The sequence below is a fragment of the Oncorhynchus tshawytscha genome, linkage group LG29 (genome assembly GCF_018296145.1).
Source record: "Oncorhynchus tshawytscha isolate Ot180627B linkage group LG29, Otsh_v2.0, whole genome shotgun sequence".
Classification (NCBI taxonomy): Eukaryota; Metazoa; Chordata; class Actinopteri; order Salmoniformes; family Salmonidae; genus Oncorhynchus; species Oncorhynchus tshawytscha.
This window is the reverse complement of record NC_056457.1, coordinates 1,359,003-1,370,048: the sequence shown is the minus strand read 5'-3', so window position 1 is coordinate 1,370,048 and position 11,046 is coordinate 1,359,003. Positions and strand designations below refer to the sequence as shown.

The 11,046-nt window shown below is 39.1% G+C and overlaps 1 pseudogene; it reads left to right on the top strand.

Moving 5' to 3' along the window:
* The first annotated feature begins 1,848 nt into the window (after positions 1 to 1,848).
* The window catches only part of LOC112227597, a 52,125-nt pseudogene continuing 42,927 nt past the window's right edge, over positions 1,849 to 11,046 (top strand).

The following is an 11,046-nucleotide window of genomic DNA, read 5'->3' as shown; positions in this document are numbered from 1 at the left end:
ACAAGGCCAAATTGACACTGGAGTTGCTTACCAAGAAGACAGTTAATGTTCCTGAGTGGCCAAGTTACAGTTTTGACTTAAATCTGCTTGAAAATCTATGGAAAGATTTGAAAATTGACAGAGAATGAAGAATTATGAAAATAATAAAGAGCTAATATTGCACAACCGGGTGTGTAAAGCTCTTACAGACTTACCCAAGAAGACTCACAGCTGTAACGGTGAGTCTAACTGTGTTTTTTTTTAAACAAGTATTGACTCAGGGAGCTGAATACTTTTGCTTGTTATTTAATTTATATTATTCTAAACAAACAAACAAAATCTTCCACTTTGACATAGAGTTCTTTTGTGTAGATTGTTACAAAAAAATTCCAGTGTGTAACGCAATATAAAGTGAAGAAATCTATGGAGTATGAATACTTTTGCAAGGCACTGTAAGTGGTTTTATTGGCCATGGGGCCATGAGATACTCTGTGTGTGTTGTCATTCCCAATGAGTCATGGGACACCACAGCCTGGGCAGGGTGGGCAGGGCAGGCAGCTGCCAGACAATAAGACACACAGCACTGATTTGCACAAATTGTGGCTGTTCATTCAGCATAGCGAGGATGAAGGAGGAGGGGGTTATTCAAATCAAATGTAAACATGTCTGCTCCACAGTTATAAATCATGGTCTGGGGCACATGCTTAGCCAATACAAGGAGAGGAGTTCATGGTATACAGAGTCTGCATCATAAATGGCACTCTTTCCCTATATAGTGCACTACTTTTACCTAGGGCCCATAGGGCTCTGGTCAAAAGTAGTGCACTGTGGTGGGAATAGGCTGCCATTTGAGACAAAGGCAGAGTCAGACAAGCTACCTTTCTGTGGAGGTTGGATCGCCCCATTAACTGTCTGACTCTGAGCTCACTTCTGATGGGGCTTTGTGGCTAAAGGAAGGGAAGGTTCCACACTTGTGCACAATCAAAGCTTTGCAAGTCATCTGGTTATTTTCCTTTTGCATCTACCTGAAAAGGAAAATATGCAATTGGATCTGGTTAATCAACTAGGCCTGATTTGTGTATAGTTTACCAATCTCAAAACATACCAATACCTATAATTCATTCTCCTGGACATTCTCAACTAAAAAATATGCCAACCTGAAATAATGAAATCACTTCAATAATCAACTTTGGAAATTATAGCCAGATGACATGGTTTTTGTCTTGAAAACTAACATTTTTGATACAGTAGGTGAATGGTGAAGTGATCTCAATTATTGAATGAATCAAGTCTGGTTTACTTTATTTGCAGAATCTCCTTCAAACAGACTTTTTTCAGTTTGCCCAGAATGTTTGTCTGTAAAACACAGCCAAAGCCAAATCATACATCTATCCAGGAGGAAGTTTATAAAGAGGCACTCAAATGTGTGGTTCTGTGGACATCCTACTTTAGATTCCACAGAAAACTTCATGAAGGCATCACACTGTATTAAAGCAAATAGCCAACCAGCAGGCTGCAGGCAGGGAGAGAGGAATAGAGTTGTGCTTTTCGAACCTTGTTCCTTTTGACCTATCTCCCAATAAGTTGTTGAGTGGTATCCTGGCAACCGGAGGAGGCTTTACAATTGGCTGTTTCCAAGAAAACTGACTAACCGCTAACCTTGATAGCTAGCTAGCTGCTGGTCCTCAAACAAAATACTTTGAATAGTTGGTTAGATAGTTTGCAAGATATAAAAACTGTATGGAAAATATAAATGTTTAACTATAAATGTTCACTGTACTCAGAACATTTGCAGATTATTTCATTTGTACAAACGCTTAAAATATGTCTTGAAGTTTCAGGTTTTGATGGAATGATGTTAAGTTAGCAATGGGGTCAGCTGGCTACTGTAGCCAGTTGTTCCTTTTCACAGTTAACAACAGGCTGTAAACTTAGCCAGCCATTTGCAGTCTTATGTGACTGCCAGTATACTTTAACTGTAGCTAGCAAATTTATATTTTGTTGACGTGTCTAGCTAGAATTGTCATTGTCACCAATTCCACCACAACAGTTTCAGGATGTTGCCAGTGCCTCAGCTGCTACCATGGAGATACTGTAGCACTGACCAGAGCCTTGCAATGGACCACAGCAAGTTCTGGGACAGGCAAACTGGAGATCACCCCAGTCAACGAGTCTCTGCTGAAAGAGATCCTACAGTTTGTGGAACAGTTCAGCTCCAGACACCCTCAGGAGGCTAAACATGTGTTCAATGAGCCGCTGCAGTGGACTAGCTCTTTGGAGGCTTCTGATTTCTAAACAGAGTATGACATCAGGTAATCATGAGGCAGGCTGTTTGTGTAATGTTAATGTTACTCACTGGGGATGTTTTCAGGGCGTTAAAACGTATTTAGAGCCCTGCAGCAGCACTCATATGTACAATTGAATGAATCTGTTTTCTGTTCAACTTCAGTAGCTAGGACAGAAAACAACATAAACTACACTGCTTCGTCAGGATATTTGGCTATTTTTCCTAGCTGTCTGCATGTGATGATGGGTGATTCTCACAAAACTGGCACTTGACAACAATGAACACATTTTCCATAATTCCTCTTGGATCGCCAAGATTAGGAACTGTATTTATCTATTTCCTAATTATTGTTATGTTTTTATTGATCAGATATTATGCATATTAACACAATTTCCATAATTACCCATGCAAAAATGCTCATTACCTCATCAGTTTTCAAAGTCCCAAAAAATAAAAGTCAATTTCTAATATTTTTTAACATTGCTTACTGAATGAAAAGGCCTGAGTTAAACATTTTACAGAAAAAATATGTTTTTTGTAAATTATCTCATTACCGCAACACAAACATTTCTGAGTATTGTTTTTCGGCATAATTACTTGGGTACACATGTTATTTTGAAATATTTGAATAAAGAACTGAAGGCACACTATCAGATTAAGCCAGAATTACTGAAGTATCCATTTTATTTTTCCTAATATTGGTGCATTACGATGATGATAAGCGGGTTTTGGAGATTAGAATGTTTCGCTAATGAAACTGTACTGAGCTGTATTAGAGATTCAGTAACCCAATACATCATCAAACTGTGTCATTTGTTAATCCCAAATGATTTACATAATACTAAAATCACTGATCTTAATGCAATTGACAAAAATACCCCTTATTTTAGCATAAGTATACAGTAAGTACTGTAATTGCGTACATGTATTTTCATAAATTCAAAAGTGGACTTACACTCCCCTTGACTTTTTCCAAGTGTTGTTGTGTTACAGCCTGAATTTAAAATGGACTAAATTGAGATGTTTTTGGGCACTAGCCTACACACAAAACCTCATAATGTCAAAGTGGAATTGTGTTTTTCAAAATGTTTACAAATTATTTTAAAATGAAAAGCTGAAATGTCTTCAGTCAATAAGTATTCAACCCCTTTGTTATGGCAAGCCTAAATAAGTTCAGGAGTAAAAATGTGCTTAACAAGTCACATAATAAAGTGCATGGACACAAAAATAGTGTTTAACATGATTGTTGAATGGCTACCTCATCTCTGTACCTCACACATACAATTAATTATCTGTAACATTCCTCAGTCAAGCAGACAATTTCAAACACACATCCAACCACAAAGACCAGGGAGGTTTTCCAATGCCTCACAAAGAAGTATACCATTTTTAAAAGCAGACATTGAACATACCTTTGAGCATGGTGAAGTTTTTAATTACACTTTGGATGGTGTATCAATATACCAAGTCACTACAAAGATGCAGGTGTCCTTCCTAACTCAGTTGCCGGAGAAGAAGGAAACCACTGAGGGATTTCACCATGGGTCCACGGTGGTGACTTTTAAACAGTTACAGAGTTTAATGGCAGTGATAGGAGAAAACTGAGGATGGATCAACAACATTGTAGTTATTCCACAGTACTTATCTAATTGACAGGGTGAAAAGAAGGAAGCCTGTACAGAATAAAAATATCCCAAACCATGCATGCTGTTTGGAAAAAGACACGGAATACAAAGTGTTATGTTTAGGGCAAATCTAATACAACACATTAGTGGTATTTGGTATTTTATTAGGATGCAGATTAGCTGTTGCAAAAGCAAAATAATTATTGTTATCGACTGAGGAGTTTTTCAGAATAAAAAAGAAACGGAATTGAGCTAAGCACAGCCAAAATCGGGAAAACCTGGTTCAGTCGGCTTTCCACCAGACACTGGGAGATGAATTCACCTTTCAGCAGGACAATAACCTAAAACACAAGGCCAAATCTACTACGGAGTTGCCTACCAAGAAGACAATGAATGTTCATTTGTCTTAAATCTGCTTGAAAATCTATGGCAAGACCTGAAAATAGTTGTTGAGTAATGATCAGCAACCAATTTGGTTGAAGAGCTTGAAGAATTGTGAAGAGAATAATAGGCAAATGTTGCAGAATCCAGGTGTGGAAAGCTCTTAGAGACTTACCCAAAAAGACTCACTCAAAGGTGATTCTAACATTCAGGGGTCTGAATATTTTTTTTAATCAAGATATCATTAGTGTTTTTCATTTTTCATAAATGTTTTACAAATGTCAGAATTTTTCTTCCACTTTGACATTGTAGAGTATTTTGTGTAGATCGTTGACCAAAAAATGACAATTAAATCCATTTTAATCCCACTTTTGTAACACAACAAAATGTGGAAAAGGTCAAGGGGTATGAATACGTTCTAAAGGCACTGTAAGCATACAAATATATATATTTATTCAAAAAAGTAATTTCTCCAAGGTCTTTACATGTAATTTTTTGTTTATTAGGATATATATATATATATATATATATATATATATATATATATATATATGTGGTTCTAAGGTATTTTATATATATTTCAAATTTTAATGGGTTCCTATGGACAAGTGGGGTGGGGCACACACATTTTTTATCCCACAGTTGGCTCTTAGCTCCTGTAGATTTCACTGATAAAAGAAAAGTGGAAATTGTGAACACTGAGAACATTACTTTTCTTTCCAAAAAGCATATTTATGACATTAGCACAGACACGGTAGAATAGGAAACGTGTGCCCTGATAGAAAAATAAAATGTTGTGTTTGTTGACAGTTTATACTTAAAAATATGTGTGTTTCTCTACTTTTCAGTTGCCCTATGGTAAAGTCGCAGGAAACGGACAAGGATGGGCGTCCTACAGTATGTTGAAATCACTCCTCTGAGCATTTCTGTTCACAGTTTTAGTCAGCTCTCCAAAATAGTGCAGCTGGCAAAGGATAAGAGGCTGAAGGAGGTCCGAGCTTGTCTGGAAGGTAAAACCATGTAAACCACAGAATGAGATTTGTATCCCATTTGTCCCTGAGTAGTCGGGCTACATACTTCCCATAAAGCCACGGACATCATTCCTTTGTCCTTGTTATCTTCTACTTTTATCCAATTAGAACCTGGCATCAGATTATGTTTGCAATTCCTCACAGTTATATTTACTGTACCCCAAAGCCATAATGTGGTACTAGCTAATAGCTATGTTAGTTCGAGAAAGGAAAACATACATCTACTGTATGTCTATATTACCCCAGACCAGGATTCTCTTTTAAATAAGGCCTCAAAGGGACAATCTGGTAAAATAAAGATATGCTCAACATTTTTTACTGTAATTTGTAGCCAACAAAGAACCTGTTGCGAAGATGCTGGGGCCTAGTTTTGCAACAGTGGATGGGGAGGACAGCTCGGTGCTGCGTCTCCTGGAGAAGGTGAATGAGGGGGACCAGGCCAAGGAGGAAGATATCAAAGTGAAGCTGCTCATCCTGCAGCAGCAGCTGGACACTCAAGTCCTCAGCAACTCCCTCAAGCAGATCTCCCAGTGGGTTCCTTTCCTCCTCCTCACTCTGTCTGCTTCTCTAACTATCAACAACGAATCAATCCATCTTAATACACACGGACTCCCACTTGACTTCAGACAAGTCCAAACACATGGGGTTGACTCTGATTAGAAACAGTTTCTTACTAGATAGAAGAACCACAAATGGGCCCAAGATTAATTATCTGTATTTGTTTTTGTTTTTTGTTTTTTTTGTACAGGGAGGTTAGGCTTAGTCCTGCCACAGTGAAGAATGATGTCGAGCTGTTGAAACACTTCTGCAGTGAAGGGGAGAAAAAGGTGTTGAAGTCTGTTCAATACACATCAGGTTTGAATTATCTTCACATTTCACACATTTTTTGGGGGGGGTGAATGAAAGCGATTGCTATTAGGGGGTAATACTGGGATATTCTAAAAATATAAAATGTCTGTGTTCACCCGTAAAAAACATGGAAGTCATTATATATGTCAGATTTCAGTTTACTGAGACATTAATATTATTTTTTACTTGCCTTAGTCGGCGCGGCAGATTTGCAACGCCATAAACAATTCAACTTTCGTCAAAAAACACACCTCCCCTACATGCCACAGAACCACAGTGATCAATTCAGTATTGTGAAAAATGTGTCCCCTTACAGAGGAACATTTACAGAACATTTAAACCTTCTATGTAAATGGCCTCCAACCTGTGATACCGCACATTAAAATATGGTGGTTTGTGTGTCACGATGCTCTGCAGCCTAGCTGTTTTCAGAGGACGATTTATCAGATGATTTATCAGAGAGTGAAATCACAGCGAGCTCTAAGTAAGGTGGGCTGCTGTCTTCAGACCTGGGCTTTGTCCCAAATGGCAACCTATTCCCTATATTGTACAATACTGGTCAAAAGTAGTGCACTCTATTTGGAAAACAGTGCTATTTGGGACGCAGACTTGTGCTCTCTCTATGGTGGAATGATCCATCATACTCACTGGCAGCTCAGGCACCCTCGATGATTTCTCTTCCTGTGATACTGCACTCTTTGAACCTGTATTAGAACTTTATTTTCCCCCTGATCCTCTCCTCCTACATACCTTGAAGGAAAACTCCACCCCAAAACGATCTTTTGGTATTTGTTTCTTTAGTCTATGTTTCATTTGTTTCGTTAGTCCATTGGTGATATAGTCCCAAAATGTTTTGCATGTCAGCAATCAAGTTCAAATCAATGTCATATGCGCCAAATACAACAATACAACCTTACAGTGAAATGCTTACTTACAAACCCTTAACCAACAACGCTTTAAGAAGAAAAAATTGTTTAAAGTAAAAATTGGAAAATAAAAAATAAAAGTAATAAATAATTAAACAGCAGCAGTAAAATAACAAAAGCAATATGTACAAGTACGTAGAGTTAAACTGATTATGCATAGATAATAAACAGAGAGTAGCCCTTTAACTAGATGAACAGGAGCCTGGGGGTAGAAGCTGTTAAGAAGCCTTTTGGACCTAGACTTGACCTGTCTCATCGTTGTCAGTGATCAGGCCTACCACTGTTGTGTCATCGGTAAACTTAATGATGGTGTTGGAGTCATGCCTGGCCATGCAGTCATGAGTGAACAGGGAGTACAGGAGGGGACTGAGCACGCACCCCTGACGGGCCCACGTGTTGAGGATCAGCGTGGCGGATGTGTTGTTACCTACCCTTACCACCTGGGGGGGCGGCCCGTCAGGAAGTCAATGATCCAGTTGCAGAGGGAGGCGTTAAGTCCCAGGGTCCTTAGCTTAGTGATGAGCTTTGAGGGCATTATGGTTTGAACACTGAGCTGTAGTCAATGAATAGCATTCTCACATAGGTGTTCCTTTTGTCCAGGTGGGAAAGGGCAACGGAGATTGCATCATCTGTGGATCTGTTGGTGTGGTATGCAATTTGGAGTGGGTCTAGGGTTTCTGGGATAAATGGCCATGACCAGCCTTTCAAAGCATTTCATGGTTACTGACGTGAATGCTACAGGTCAGTAGTCATTTAGGCAGGTTACCTTAGTGTTCTTGGGCACAGGGACTATGTTGGTCTGCTTGAAACGTGTTGGTATTACAGACTCAGTCAGGGACAGGTTGCAAATGTCAGTGAAGACGCTTGCCAGTTGGTCAGCACATGCTCGCAGTACACGTCCTGGTAATTTGTCTGGCCCTGCGGCCTTGTGGATGTTGACCCGTTTAAAGGTCTTACTCACATCAGCTGCGGAGAGCGTGATCACACAGTCATCCAGAACAGCTGATGCTATCATGCATGTTTCAGTGTTACTTGCCTAGAAGCGAGCATATAAGTAATTGAGCTCGTCTGGTAGGCTTGTGTCACTGGGCAGCTCTCGGCTGTGCATCCCTTTGTAGCTGCCCAGTTTTCAAAATACAGAAATACAGCCAGTATGATGTATTTTGCACTATATGATGCTGCGTTTTGCACCTAATTCCCTATCGAGGACTATTGTATACTGTCTTGATTAACGTACATTGTACACTGAACTGACGTGCTCTGGCATCTTCTTCTTTTTCTGTAGATTATGAATTCACCAATAGCTGTCGTACTCCTCCTTGAAGGCAGGTGCATGGTGAAATCTGTCACCTGGTGGTACAGCCGTGTGACACTCAACCTTTGCACATCACCTTCAGCACAGCTGAGTCTTTCTCAACGGGGTAAGAAAGCTAGCGATAGATTAGTGTCACTGAATGTCAGTTTTCATTACCTGAATTTTAGTCAGGCGTGTTCTTACACTCAGCATTAGATTTTCTTTCTACAGGATGTGTTTTGTCATAAATGCTTTAGGCATCAATGGGTGTAATAATCTATATATTTCAGCACATGTTTATTTGACAATTGTTATGAACAAGCACGGAAAGTCAATACATGTATTCATATTAATATCATTTAAGCTATACAATGTCTCCTTAACGCATGCCCATAAAGTTTCAGAAAACATTACGTAAGTGTCACTGAAAAGTTTCGCGATTTATGTACTGATGCAACGTTCATTGTATGGTTGGATTCCAAGTTTGCCCTGTGGTGGTAAACGTTTAAAACAACCCCCATTGACCGTAACATATGTGTGCAATTAATTAAAGAGAACATATTACATGGCTCAGTGTCTTTCACTCCCTCCGTCACTTCCTGCCTGCCCGTTAGTATGTTGCCCGTCTCCCTTTCCTCACCTGGGAATGGTTCAGTTCAGGACACTGAAACCCGCATTCCAACATGTTTGACATTGACGGTATATTAACACAAATGAAACCTCAAAGATTACAGAGTTGAGCGTAATGTGTGTAGTGGTTAGAGGCGGCGCACACCGGTTTTTGAATTCCAGCCTGTGAAGCTGCATTTTGAAACCTTGGCACTCTAACCTCAGTTGTTCTGACAGATGGGAATACTGTGACATTTGTTTGATACATCGAATGTCATCTTTGTCTTCACAGGGCATAAGCTAGGAGGGTGAGGGAAATGCCTATGACAGAACAAGCAATGTTTACAAAGACCTGGTAACACTTCTGAAAAGCAAGTCTCCCCATCTTGCTGAGAACATAAATAAACAGGTAGGTTTTTGACATGGAGGAGCAGTATCTCAAACAAAAGGTTGTTGTTTTCTCTGAGTAATATTTTCTCTGTCGGTAACCCGATGACGCAGTACGCATTTGACTGATCATATATTATATTCTGTTATATGTAGTAGAGTGAGTTTGAGATTGTGAATCAGTATCTGCACTCATCCTCACTTGTGAGCTAGTGTCTGGTTCTCAGATTGAAACGAAAACTCTCTGAAGCTGTAGCCTCGGTACCTAACCTTACTTTCCAAATCACCCCAGTTGAAAAGAATGTAAAAAAATATAATGAAACAATCCAGTTACTCACACAGACAGAATCATGTGTTGCTCTGAATTGCCATGTGATTCATTCAGTAGTGCTGTTTCCTGTGATTTGATAAATTAACAAATAATGGCTTCAAGCTTTGGTTGGGAAAAAAATGTGTTTATCATCTGAATATTTGGACATATTTTTTGTCATGAGTGACTCAATAATGTATTGATGGAAAATGTTATATAATTTACAGGCAAGCTAGCTATACAGCTAGCTATACACGTTCTACATAGTATTTATACTCTAGGAAATTACACCAAATATTTTATATAATTGATATAATTATATTGATATATATATTTTTATATTCATTCATTTCCTTTTGTCTATTTGGACAGTCTTATGGGTAAACTAGTTTCAACAAATAGTGTACCTTAACTAATAACAGTATTTTCCATTTTGCATCGTTCATTTCTGTTAGCAAAGACTATTATCAATGTTGCTCCTGATGATTTCTCCTGGGATGCTTTATGATCACCATAATTCTGTACCTGAGCTATTGAAACAGAGATGTGATTATCAAAACTGATTTTCCCTTTTACCCCTGTCTTACAAGTCTTTCTCTTTAAAATAAACGAATAGATGTTATCACAATAATATAGTTTGCAGATATAAAGTGGGGCGAACAATAATATATTTAGTCTATTCCACCACAGTTTTAGAAACGTGGTAAGTAAGTGTTTGCTTTAGGGACAATAGCTCAAGAAAAAGGAAATGTCTGCTTTGACGTACAAGAGTTGTCTGTAGTACGATCTGTACCCCCCCCCCTCACCCCCAAATGCATAATCCATGGACGTTACAGAGACATTTACATTATGTTACTGCAGTGGCCTATAACAACCATTGTTCTACCCAATTTTAAATAACTACATTATTGATGAAAAGGAGCCACCTCATCCTTTCTTTCAATTGAATTGTGCTTGACCAGCAAGTTTGACGTATTTATAGCTGGTGATAGAGCGTTTAGTGCCATGGAGATGGGTTGAGTTGAGTGAAGGGTAAGTGAGGGATGTATAAACCCCAATGAGCAGTGCCAGGTTGCTGCGCTCACTGTGTAAAAAGGCCATACGGGCTTTAATGTTTTATGAGTCCGGTGTCTGTGCTGAGTGATGCTATGAGGCTGAACCCGTTGGTCGTTCTGAGGATGATGGACAGTAGGCCGTAAAACACAACTGTGAACGGGTTTGCCGAGATACAAATGAAGTCACAGGTTTTCTCTGCATACTTCTTTCTCCTATGAAGTTACTACAGCAATATCCAAATCATGGCATGGTGATGTAATGGAGTGTTCTGCACTCAGATCAGGCCATGTTTTTCTGCCCTTTTTACGCTCC